The sequence below is a fragment of the Rhipicephalus microplus genome, chromosome 5 (assembly GCF_043290135.1).
Source record: "Rhipicephalus microplus isolate Deutch F79 chromosome 5, USDA_Rmic, whole genome shotgun sequence".
Lineage (NCBI taxonomy): Eukaryota > Metazoa > Arthropoda > Arachnida > Ixodida > Ixodidae > Rhipicephalus > Rhipicephalus microplus.
Window position 1 is genome coordinate 146,312,910 of NC_134704.1, and position 11,711 is coordinate 146,324,620.

The following is an 11,711-nucleotide window of genomic DNA, read 5'->3' on the forward strand; positions in this document are numbered from 1 at the left end:
CGTGCCTCCAGACCTTGTCATCGTTAAATCTTGACTCAATTGTTACCGAACAACGTCGTGACCCGTGGATCGCATCTCTTCTCGAATATCTATCCGGTACGCCCAACCTTCCGGTATCTCGATCCCTCCGACGTCAAGCTTTCCATTTTGCCATCCGCGATCAACTTCTCCATCGACGCAACTACTCTCCTGATGGCCGCCGGTGGCTCCTGGTCATTCCACGCACTTTACGATCGCAGGTATGCGCCTCTCTTCACGACGATGCGCAAGTGGCCACGCCGGGGTGTTCAAAACATATGAACGCCTTCGTCATCGCTATTACTGGCGCGGCATGTACAATTTCTTACGCAAATTTGTGCAGTGCTGTCCTGACTGCCAGCGACGCAAGTCAACGCCACTACGTGCGACTGGCGAATTGCAGCCACTTTCGTGCCCTGCCAAGCCATTTGATCGCGTTGGCGTTGACCTCTATGGCCCCCTTCCATCGACACCAGATGGCAATCGGTGGATTATAGTGGCGGTCGACCATCTAACACGGTACGCCGAAACAGCTGCTTTACCAAGCGCTACCGCTCCGGATGTTGCCTCTTTTATTTTACGTCAATTTATCCTTCGACATGGCGCACCTCGAGAGCTCCTTAGTGACAGAGGCCGCGCTTTCCTCTCCGAGCTCGTCAAAGCTCTGCTTTCGGAATGCCACGTCATTAATCGGAAAATGACAGCATACCACCCGCAGACTAATGGGCTAACGGAACGGTTTAACCGTACGCTTGGTGATATGCTCTCAATGTACGTGGCATTTCATCATAGCAACTGGAACCGTGTTCTCCCATACGTCACATTCGCATACAATACTTCAATACAAACAACCACGGGATTTTCACCCTTCCTTCTTCTTTATGGACGTGACCCTTCCCATGCAATTGATACTCTACTTCCCTACCGTCCTGATGCTTCCGAATGTCCACCTATTTTCAATGCTGCTCGACAAGCCGAAGAGTGCCGCCAGCTCGCCCGTGCATCCACCTCGGACGAGCAGCAACGCCAGAAAAAAAACCGTTGCACCTCTCTTCCGGATCCCAGCTATGTCCCAGGGTCTCTCGTGTGGCTTGCCATCCCATACCAAACTCCGGGACTTTCATCAAAACTTGTTCCCCGGTACGAGGGGCCTTACACCGTTTTAGAGAAAACCTCTCCGGTGAATTACCTAATTGAGCCAGTTTCCCGATCGGATGGCATGCGCCGGCGTGCACATTACATCGTCCTTGTTTCCTGCCCAAAACCGTATCATGAGCGTCTCCTTGAAACTTCTTAGGTCGCCAGGATGGCTCCTTTTTCAGTGGGGGCGATTGTGAAGAAGAAGATGTGCCTGCAGCAAGCAGCATCGCCAACGCCCAGCTCCTCGGCTCGTGCTTCGGTTCGTTGCTGTGCCGATCGCTGGACGGTTCTTCACGCTGTCTCGTCGCTGTCTTTAACGGCTAATAAACCTCCTCACACTTCCTTCGCTTTATGCACAAACTGTTGCAATTTTCGCCATGTCCAGTCGATGTGTCCTGGCATAGATTCGTTGCAGAGCCCTATAGTATAATTGAAAGAACTGCTGCTTTGTTTCTTCCGTTGGTTCTCCCGCCCGCCGTGCTCGCTCTAGTTGGGTGACTTGTAGCTCATTAAGGGCTTCTTTTCTGCCTGGACATTTCCGAGACTTCATGTGGCGCCAGTATGCGAAGTGCTTCGCACTCTCAACCACCTCTAGATGTGGAGATTGATCCAGTCAGCAACATGCCCGAACTCCTCCGTTCGAGAAACAAATCATCGTGTTCTGAGACATGTTGCCATTGCATTTGTTTTCTGGATAGTCGTACACGCTGAATTTGCAGCTTCGTACATGTAGCCTCGGAGTAAATCACTTCGTTTATTTTGGGGCGTTGTTATCGAGGCCGCTTCGCCTGTCTTGTCATTGCTGCCGGTTCTTTCTGCCTCTGATGCAACCGCCAGAAAGAGCGATTGTAGTCGGAGCTGCTATGTGTTTTGTCGGAAGAGCTTATCTTTCTCGCTGACGAGGTATTCTTTCAGCGTATGTCTTGCCCTTTTTTTGTGGTTCTGTGATTGAACCAGTGGAAGTTTTCTTTCAGCCAACCTGGTATTGCTAGGCTGCCGTATTAACGCGTAAGTAGAAATGACATGCCAATATACAAAATACGCGAAGTGTACATATTCATGTTGTATTTGTGCCTGTTTTTTACGTTTCAGTATGCATATTTGCATCTGTCTTTTCGTGACACATTTTTGTGTGGCTGTGTTTGTGAGAAATATTGTGTATACCCTGTTCTTTCTACGTCATCTGATATTCAAGTTTATGTAAATGAAGTCTTCTTTTGCCTCATGGTTAATGCATGTCTAATAATAAATTCTCTGTTGAAGTGATATTGACGTCCGTGTCATTAAAATTTTCTAAACACTGTTCGAGAACCTTAGTTCAGCCAGGAGCACAAGAACACTGGTGTAAAAAAACAGTTCTTATTTTTCCCAAACAAAAAGGGTTTCTCGTTTTTGCATGAAAGATGTTCAGTTGGTTTTTGGAAAAGTTTTTTTTATGTATCCGAAAAAAAACTTTATGGTAATGAGCACAGATATACACATTTGAAATTCACCTCAAGTACGTTTAGCTTAGCTAACCGATTTACTTATTAGCTAACCGAATTATTAGCCAACCGATTATGATTAAACTTTTCATGAAACCGATTTATCGCTTATTCTAAAAGCTCCATCAGTCAAACTTATGGATTATTAACCTATGTAACCTAATCATCTGCAAGAGGTACGCTTAACCAGTAGTTCTTTACATGAGGCATCATTGTGTGGTAAATAATGGCAAGCGAGCTGACAAAGATGAAAAAAGCTGAAAGTACCTGGTAGTGCAAAATACGAGGAAAGACTCACTGCGAGTTTTATGTAAAAAAGTTCCCTTCTATCTCTGACATAGGTTTGCGAACGGTGATGTCTATTGCGAAGTTGACCGACATTTTCTACTTTCAAGGCTAGTCTAAGAGCGAGGAGATCGATTGATATATTCTCAAAAAATTCTACACAAACAACAGATTCTAGCAGATTAGAGATTAGAGAAATTTTCAGGAAACACTTTGAGAAGATGGAGACATTCTATGAACTAGCTAATCGATTTGTACAAGTTAGCCCTACCGATATTGATAGGCATGTCTGATGCCCTTCGCTTTCTCGTACTTCCTTGTCCCTTATTTAGAATTCTGGACACCGCGCCCGTACGTCGGCACAATCCTATTTACGAGAACACCGGTGACGCCGGCCTGATTGTTAACATGGCTTTAAAAGTTTTAAAGATATTTAAACTACAACTAACTTGACTCACGAACTTGAAAGTAAATTCACCATGAGATTTATAGATACGTGATTACCTTTCTCACTAAGCGTCCCTGCTAGCAGAAGAAGCCTCGGGCAAACAAACCGAAATTAATCTTTAGGCGGTGTCGTTCGATTTTTTCAAACTTAGCATTGCCAAGCTCTGCTTGCTTAGTTGTTAGCAATTTCTCTTCCCGTCATGTAGCGGAAAGCAAGTAGATATGGAACGGCAAGCAGAGTCAGTTTCTCAAGTGTTTGAGGCTTGTACATGACTACCTAATCTTCATCCATTCGCTATCAGTCCTTAGGATGGTTACCAGCGTTCTCGCCTCATTCAAAGAAAATAAAACGCATTTTATCGCCAGCCTTGAGTTGCTAACTAACCAAAAAATATGGGTTTTCGACTCGCAGTTAACATTCACATCCCAAATTATATGCTCGCATTATTTCCCCAGATTGAGTAAACCGATTCGGAACTACGCTTTGACGCATTGTAGCATACAGAGGCATAGATAAGACATGTTTAAGATGCGCTTTCACAATTTCTTGCCACCACTTTACCAATCTTAGCTTTTCGCAACAGCCTGACCATCTAAATAAGGCAGCTTTTCCACAAGCCATTGTCATCTCAGTATGTCAAAAGCTTCTCAAAAACATTTAGAAAAGGGCACTGCATCCTTCACAGCTTCATACAGAAAAAAAAGTTTACCGATATTCTTTACGTTATTAGGGTTGCCAAATAAATAAAAGTGACAGTAGAGTGGTATGACGTACGGGTGGTTTTTTTTAAACTTGCCAATTAGAATGTACAATCTTGTCAATAAACCTAGAGGGGCGTGCATAGATGCATGCATTAAAAATCTGAAGTAGCAGTTCATTCAATGCTCGATGAGGGAAGTTTGTACCAGTACACTCTCATGTGGTACACTTTAGACAGACAGGACGATGCATTGCAGTTAGTTTTTGCTGCACATTGCAAAAGGTGCCATTGCGAGCCAGTGTTCCGTGAAAGACTGATGGTGCACAGAATTACCTACAAAATCAATCACGAGACCATGAAAGCACACCACATACACGTATACCTGAGCGTTTGAGTCACCCATTGCTCAATTGACCTGCGTGGTAAAGAAGTTCAAATATAGAATGATGTAATCAAATGGCATGCTGACACATTTATTGCTTAATACCACGTGTCTGAGGAAGTAAACGCCATTGTCATTTGGCGCTTGTTTCGGTACGTTTCTTCCAGTCCTCAGTCAGGGTTGCGCTACCAGCAGCATAATTAGGTTTAGCAGATTTAGCATCTGTAGTACGCATGTTAACTGCTTGCTGCGCTGCTTTCAGTGACTTCGAAAACTCCGACAAAAATGGAAGCTCGCCGTGTGGCTAAACTACCAACTAGGGCAAAGTTAAGTGCACATGTATACCGTATCTTCTTCGCGTGCCACATAACCTGAATGAAAGTATCAAGTGAGCTTACGTAAAGGTGGTCTTTGTTCTCCTGTTGAAATTGCAGAATAACTAACACTTGCCTCCGAGAAAACCAACTTGAGCCATATATCGCAAAAGAGTACATAGTATGCCAAAGAGGAGTTACTTGCGTGTATCTACTGCCATGTAGGAAGACGAACGTCAGATAAACAGCGCAATGTTTATATTGTATGCTGAGACGTCACTGCAATATTGTTTCGAATGGCAAAGAAGCGTGCCCAGTAATCCATTGCCGAGGTTTTCAGTGTTATGGAATTTTCATTTTTACTGTGTTACTGCCAGTCTTGATAAACAGACTGTGTTAATGATTGACCCAAATAGGATCACTGAAGCAGATGATTGTTGTGTGAGTGCAAATTCAATAAGATAATCACAAAAGAGCTGCATTTTCTGAAATTGACTGCACAAGGATAAAATATGGCTGCAGTGTCCTTAACCACTATTGTGCAAAATAGGAAAAAAAGGCATAAAATCCAAAATGGATTTCTTTGTCATAGAAATTGGTATAACACAAAAATAAAACGTCTCGTTAGAGCGCACAATATTATAAGAGAGCCTATACAATATATGTTGGGGTCTGATGGTTAAAGCACCGTTTTCCGTAAATGCATCCACGTTGACGTTTCCATCCTGGTAGCTAGGGTGCATATTTAATGACTTATTAATCATTAAACATGCCTTTGGGGTCATGCATACCTATGGTAGCTGTAAACTCTGTTGCAAACAGAACCTATGCCGGCTTCATGTCGAATAAGGAATGGCGTTAGCAAGTGTAATAAAGTGTTTCACAGCTTTGAAGTAACAACAAGGCATCACACGATGCGATGTGCGTAACGCGTGGGTCCCTGATTGCTCAAACGCAGAACAATAGCCTCTTACATGGTTTTTCATTGGCGTCAGCCACAGAACCAACAAAGTACACGTAGTGTCTTACAACTGTGTATCCCGAGCCGCGCTTCTCCGAAGAAGGTAGAGCAAAGACATAGCAAAAGCCTTATATAATTTATGACACAGTGGGTACCACGCATATGTGCAAGAACTAGTCCCACAAAGGTGTTTAAAACCAGCTCTAAAAATGCCATTGGTTTAACTTTGACTGTGAATGCGCGTTCCGCGCAGAGCTGGTGTTCTTGCTTTTCCTGCAATGAACATTGGCAGACGGGGTACTGTCTACGTGTGTGCCTCCATATTTCACCGTCGCCACCTTCGGGCATGGTGCTTCGGATCACACAAAAATGGTAACTCATGTGGAGTCCCTCAGCAACATAGCACGGATTCAAAACCTGTGATATAAATTGAATATATAGGTTTTTCAAGTGGGTGGTGAATTTATGTGAAAATGTGGTGCGAACTCAGCGATTAATACCGAAGAATGTCTTTGCAGTATAGAAAAATTCCGAGCACACACCAGCGTCAAAGCAACCACAGCTTTACAGAACTGCACTGATATTGCAGACATCAAGAGAAGGTCTTGCTGTCTGCCATTCATAATAAATAAGATTTGAGATTCCATGCAAAGTAACCATTCCGAACTGCACTAAATCAAAATGACATATCTATTAGTTACTGGTAATGAAACATTTTTAGGAGAAAATTGCGACACAAAGTACATCACGTTAGGGGAGTGGGTCACTAAACTTCACAATGAATTTTCTCTCTTGCTGCAATGAGTGTGGTGCAATATACGTCCCGAGTAATTAGCTGCGATTACTAAACAAATATTAATATAAATACAAATAGTTCCTGTCACACTTGAAAAATTTCAATTTAGTCTTTTCGTGTACGTAATTTGCTGCCCGACATACCATAGTTCTTTTTTGATATCACTGTCATAAATGACAGTGCAAATCTTTTAGGGCCTATATAAGAGCACTGTAAGCCCGTCTGGAAGAGTAACTGGACGCATAGGCCGAATCCCTAAGGACCTTCAGCCAAATTAGAGGTGAGTAAACGACATTATGACTAGAATAACGAAACGCTAAGCTAGTTCGTACGTATTGATACTAAAAGAGACAGGGCGCGGAAATACGTACACAAGAAAGAAGCCAGCGCACCAGCTATAAGTAGACTTTTGCGGTGTTATTACGTCTTCTTGTACTTGTGTTTGCACGCAATGTTCGTTTTAAAATTATATGTGTCATTAGTGCGACATGCAATCTGTGCAGTGTACAGTAAATACAGTACACTACACTTCTGTGTGCGATGAGAGAAGTTTGTAATATGAACCATAATTTGTTGTTTTTGCTTGTGGTGTGGTTTACAAAGTTTAATTAGGCTCGTATTCTTCAAGTAGTACGCAATTCACCCTATGTTTACAGGGCAGGAAATCTTCATCAATTTATTTCCTTGTCGTTCGCTCATTCTAATCGGACTGCAAAAGCTGAACAGATAGGAACATTGATTATCCCTTTTTTTACAAAATAACCACGACGTGTTCATCACCTAGTATTTCATTGTTCATCATGTTGCTAATGCGACGACCCTTAATTAGGTAGCAAGATCTAGCTCTCGCGATTTTACTAGAAGTTCAGTGAGAAGCATGTTGACGACAGTTTTTTTTTGCAATGAATGGAAAGTTCTGTGTGCGGCTTTTTATAGTATGAAACCAGCTCTATTTTACAATATTTGGTTTGGTTGGGGTTTGAAACGATTTATCAATGAAAGTCGGAAGGCGTGTGCCTTAGCGCACGGTGAACCACTACCGCGGCAGCACATTCAGGTCAAGATATACCACCGCATCATGGGCCCTTATATCCCGAAGTTTTGAACCAACGTACGGACACCTGAGCACCACTATGGCCAACGCTGTATCAGAGGCAGTTACGTAACGAAAAGGTGAAACAGACGAGTGAAATAAGGGGGAGGCAAATATAATTTAGTAAACCAATGTTCTGCCAATGCATGTTTTCCTAATGAAAAAATAAATCTTTTTCAGAATTCCAACATGAACCGCTTTCTGGGAACCAACCTGATTGTCGCTGTTGCCGTCGCAATAGGTGAATATTTTTTGTCAGAGTTTTTGGTCAGATGTATAGGATGGCTCACAAAATTTGTCCATTATACATAAAAACTACGGAGAGAGCAATTGGCACCCGCTGTCACAGTAATTACATTTCTGTAGTGGCAGGCATTTTAAGCTCCTCCGACAGACCGAGAGAAACAGAAGAAAATAACGCTTAACTGCTCCCTTCGGAAATGACGGCGGATGAGGCTTTGACTTTCGTTTATCATTCTAAGCGCTGGCTGCAATTCCTTGGGACTCGGCGGTGGTCAGGGCTAAATTGATTACGTTGGTTGTTGTTCGTTGTAGTTGCTGAGTGACAGTGTTTCCAGATCCTACCATGGAAAGAAGGGAATACACACCACAAAATCGGCGCAAAATATTCAGAAACACCAAATTTTCCAATTTTCGGAAATAGTTTAAAATATGTTAGGAAATAGGCAACTGAAATACGAATGAGCGTTGAAAAGATCACGTAATTGTTTTTTACAGACAAAAGTTTATGCAACTAGGAACGAAGTCACATACTAGCTGATTTCAACATTGTCTCCAGCGCAGTCTCCAGTCGTTCCCGTTACGTTCGCCAGCGCACAATTACTGTTGTTGCTGAGTACCGAAACCCATGCTTGACTTCAACAAACCACAATAGCTGTGCACACTGGAGAGCAGGGGCATGCGGAGCCAAAGATTCATTGCAGCCCCTTACCCCCATGTCACTTAGTCAATATATGAGGCAGATTTGCCCCCCCCCCCCCCACTTTTCTTGTGCTGTACGAGGAGTAGAGACAAATATGCTTCAAATATCGGCTTAGTATCTAGTACGGGGGAGGGTGGACTCAGTTGGAACCTCACACCCTTTCATAGGGACCCTACACGCACCTATACTTTCAACCACTCATAGTCATCGACGAAAAGGCTATTAGCAAACGGCAAACACGCATTCCTCAACTAGATGATCACTAAAGTAACTATATCGGCTGTAAAAGTGCAAATAGGCCCAATAAATAGCGACAAGTGACTGTAAAATTCTTCTAGAGACACAGCGAAAAGAAGAAGCCTGAATCCACTTATTGTGTGTGTAACTGGCCACTGCTCCGAGTACTCAGGACTCCCACGGTATGATGTTTGTGATTTTGTATGAAAAACTTTATGCGACACTTTAAACAATGGCTACAATGAACCAATGGGAGAGTCGAAGTGCTTCCTGAGAAGAGCTCATTGCGGCATGAACATTTGGTTGCCGAATCTCAGATCAGCGCAACTGCCCAAAGGGAGAAATGAATCACTCGTACTTCACTGAACGCGGCGTACTTAACTCGGCATTGTTAGCACACGTACTGTAAGTACATCTCTCACACCCACGAAATGAGGTAGATCGATTGTAAATTTTACTATGTTCGCTTAGGGTAGATGCTGAGAAATGTATGACAGTAGTGCTCTTCCACCCGTTTTTTAGTTTTTATTAACATATAGTAATTTTCATTTGTCTCTAAATGAAAGGTCATTTCAAAAGCAAGACCTTTATTTCTACCAGTTGACTTTTCCACTTAACTCCACTAATTGATAACTTTAAAACCTGAATTCCACTACGACAGGTGTCATTGCCGCATCCAGTAATCTTGAAATACCTGTCACCAGAGAATACGCCAGTTTAGAAGCAGCAAGAAAATTCAGCATTTCTTTCTTTCAGGAATTGGTAACATATTTCCGCATGATACATGCTGCGTATGCATAAGCAATTCATTGTTACTAGAAAAGCACCGTACACTCATGGAGTTATATAACCAGACTATTAAACTTGTTTATAACCCCTGGAGGCGTAACACTGAGTGTGGGCAATGCACTAGGCACTGGTTATGTCCGACATTGCCAGTAGGGTCAACTTAACACTCATGAACATGCTAAGTCCGCATGCCTATACGTCAATCGTGCGAAGACAGAATGCTGGACAAGCGTTCCCGCCTCGTCTCCGCAGTCATTTGTGACAAATTAGAAAGCCTTCAACTTGTAGCCATCAATCATTACGTGGCTTTTGAGACGCAAAGCCTCACACATTATTATTGATATTGAATCAGCAGTCAGTGGTGTTACGAATAAAATTATTTCAATAAACTAAGAGTAACTGAAGTATAGGATAGCAGTTTAATTGGAGATTTCAGGACCTCCATTGAAATATTCGAATTGTTAGTAAGAAAAAACACCCCTTTCAGTTGTTTTGAATTAATGTGTCTTATTCATTTACTGTTAAATCGTTGAAAATTCCTAAACTATTAAAAGCGCCACGTGACCACGAATTCACGCACAGCGCTGAAAAAAAAGATAACTCTACTCAGTGTGTCGCTTAGTCCCCACAAGAATGCGATGAGATACTCCTATTATCAGGAATGTAACTTGTATTCTTGAATTTTACAGCTGAATTTAATCATACACATGCGTTTCTACAGCTTTGGCAGTCATGTTACTTCTTTCTTCAATTACGAGGGCTGAAAACTGGCCTAGAAATTCACAACACATGTAGTAGCGGAACATTAAGGTGGCAACATGCAGAAATATTTGTCATGGCATAATTGTGTCGTGGTTTGTCTTGCTTTCAGCTGTCATTATTATGGCTCCCAATGAAGCCGCTGCCATTGATGGTGACTTTGTCAACCCATTAGGCCGCAAGAAGTGAACTGAACATCACCATGGCTGAATTCCTTCTCGTTGTTTCAAGAGCATGAATCCCCATTCTTGCAATAAATGAGTTTAACAAGCACCCATCAGCACATGGCTACAGAAGTTCATGCTACCAATTGTTGCTTAATCGTCAATTGATGGCCAAGTTACAGTTGTGGCCCGATGGTTTCAAGCTCATGGTTTCATCATTGGCGGCTATTTCTAGAAACTTTAGTATCAAACTTTAGTATCAACCATTACATTCCAAGAGTAATTCCGAGGTTGATTTATGAACACAGTTGGGTAATAGCGCAGGTTTTTATAAGTGGCCAGTGTTTCTTGTTTTTACGGAGTGCCTTTTTTTTGAATTCCCGAGTTAGGACAGAGAACACCATCTGTCGATTTCTGCGAGCAAGCAAGAAAAGGAGCCGCCTTCACTGAATTTATTTGCCTAAACAGTCCTTAGAAAAGATTTTTCGCGTTTCAAGGAAGTATAATAATAATGGAACACATGTCACTGACTATAGCCACTTTTTACAGCAAGAAGGCGACACAAACGCCGGTGAAAAGACTGCAAAAGCGTAAAGAGCGCGTCTATGACAAGTACGCAAAGCGTCTAGAATTGAGAGCACACGATGCTAGCCAAGGGATCTTCGCTGAATTTCAGCTTGCATTTGTGGGCATTTGCTATAGCGCTGCCTCGCTCCCGTGTTCGAGCAGCCGTCCTCTATAGAACTGTGCTACGTCAAGTGCTCGTCTTTGATTTGTGACCAGCGCAAAATGAAAGTAACAGTATCGTCACAGAAGTGAAGTAAATAGATGTGATAGCAACCTGATATAATTTTCTATGTACCTATTTATCCTCAGGGTCACAAGACATTACAGAGGAGACTGGTTACATTTATAAAAGTAGTGTTATTTCAAGTTATACAATGATAGCATAAATGTTTGCAATACATTCAGGATAATATCTTAAATAACACAAAAATAAGCCCAAAATATCTGGCACCGGAATTAGAGGAGGACTACAAATAAAAGATTTATAGTAAAGCAATGAAGCAGCCAAATGTGAAATGCCGCCACACACAACTTAAACTGGCCCATAGCAACTAAGCCATGTAGAATAAGTGTAGCAAAAAAAAAAGAGATTATGATGGCAATCGTAAAGCACGCTTGAACAAATCAGTCA

The 11,711-nt window shown here is 42.3% G+C and overlaps 1 long non-coding RNA gene across 1 annotated transcript; it reads left to right on the forward strand.

Moving 5' to 3' along the window:
* The first annotated feature begins 6,699 nt into the window (after nt 1-6,699).
* LOC119174194 (uncharacterized) lies at nt 6,700-10,629 on the forward strand. Its single transcript, XR_005110181.2, has 3 exons — nt 6,700-6,808; nt 7,802-7,862; nt 10,462-10,629. It is a non-coding gene; the product is annotated as an uncharacterized LOC119174194 (long non-coding RNA).
* The last annotated feature ends 1,082 nt before the right edge of the window (nt 10,630-11,711 follow it).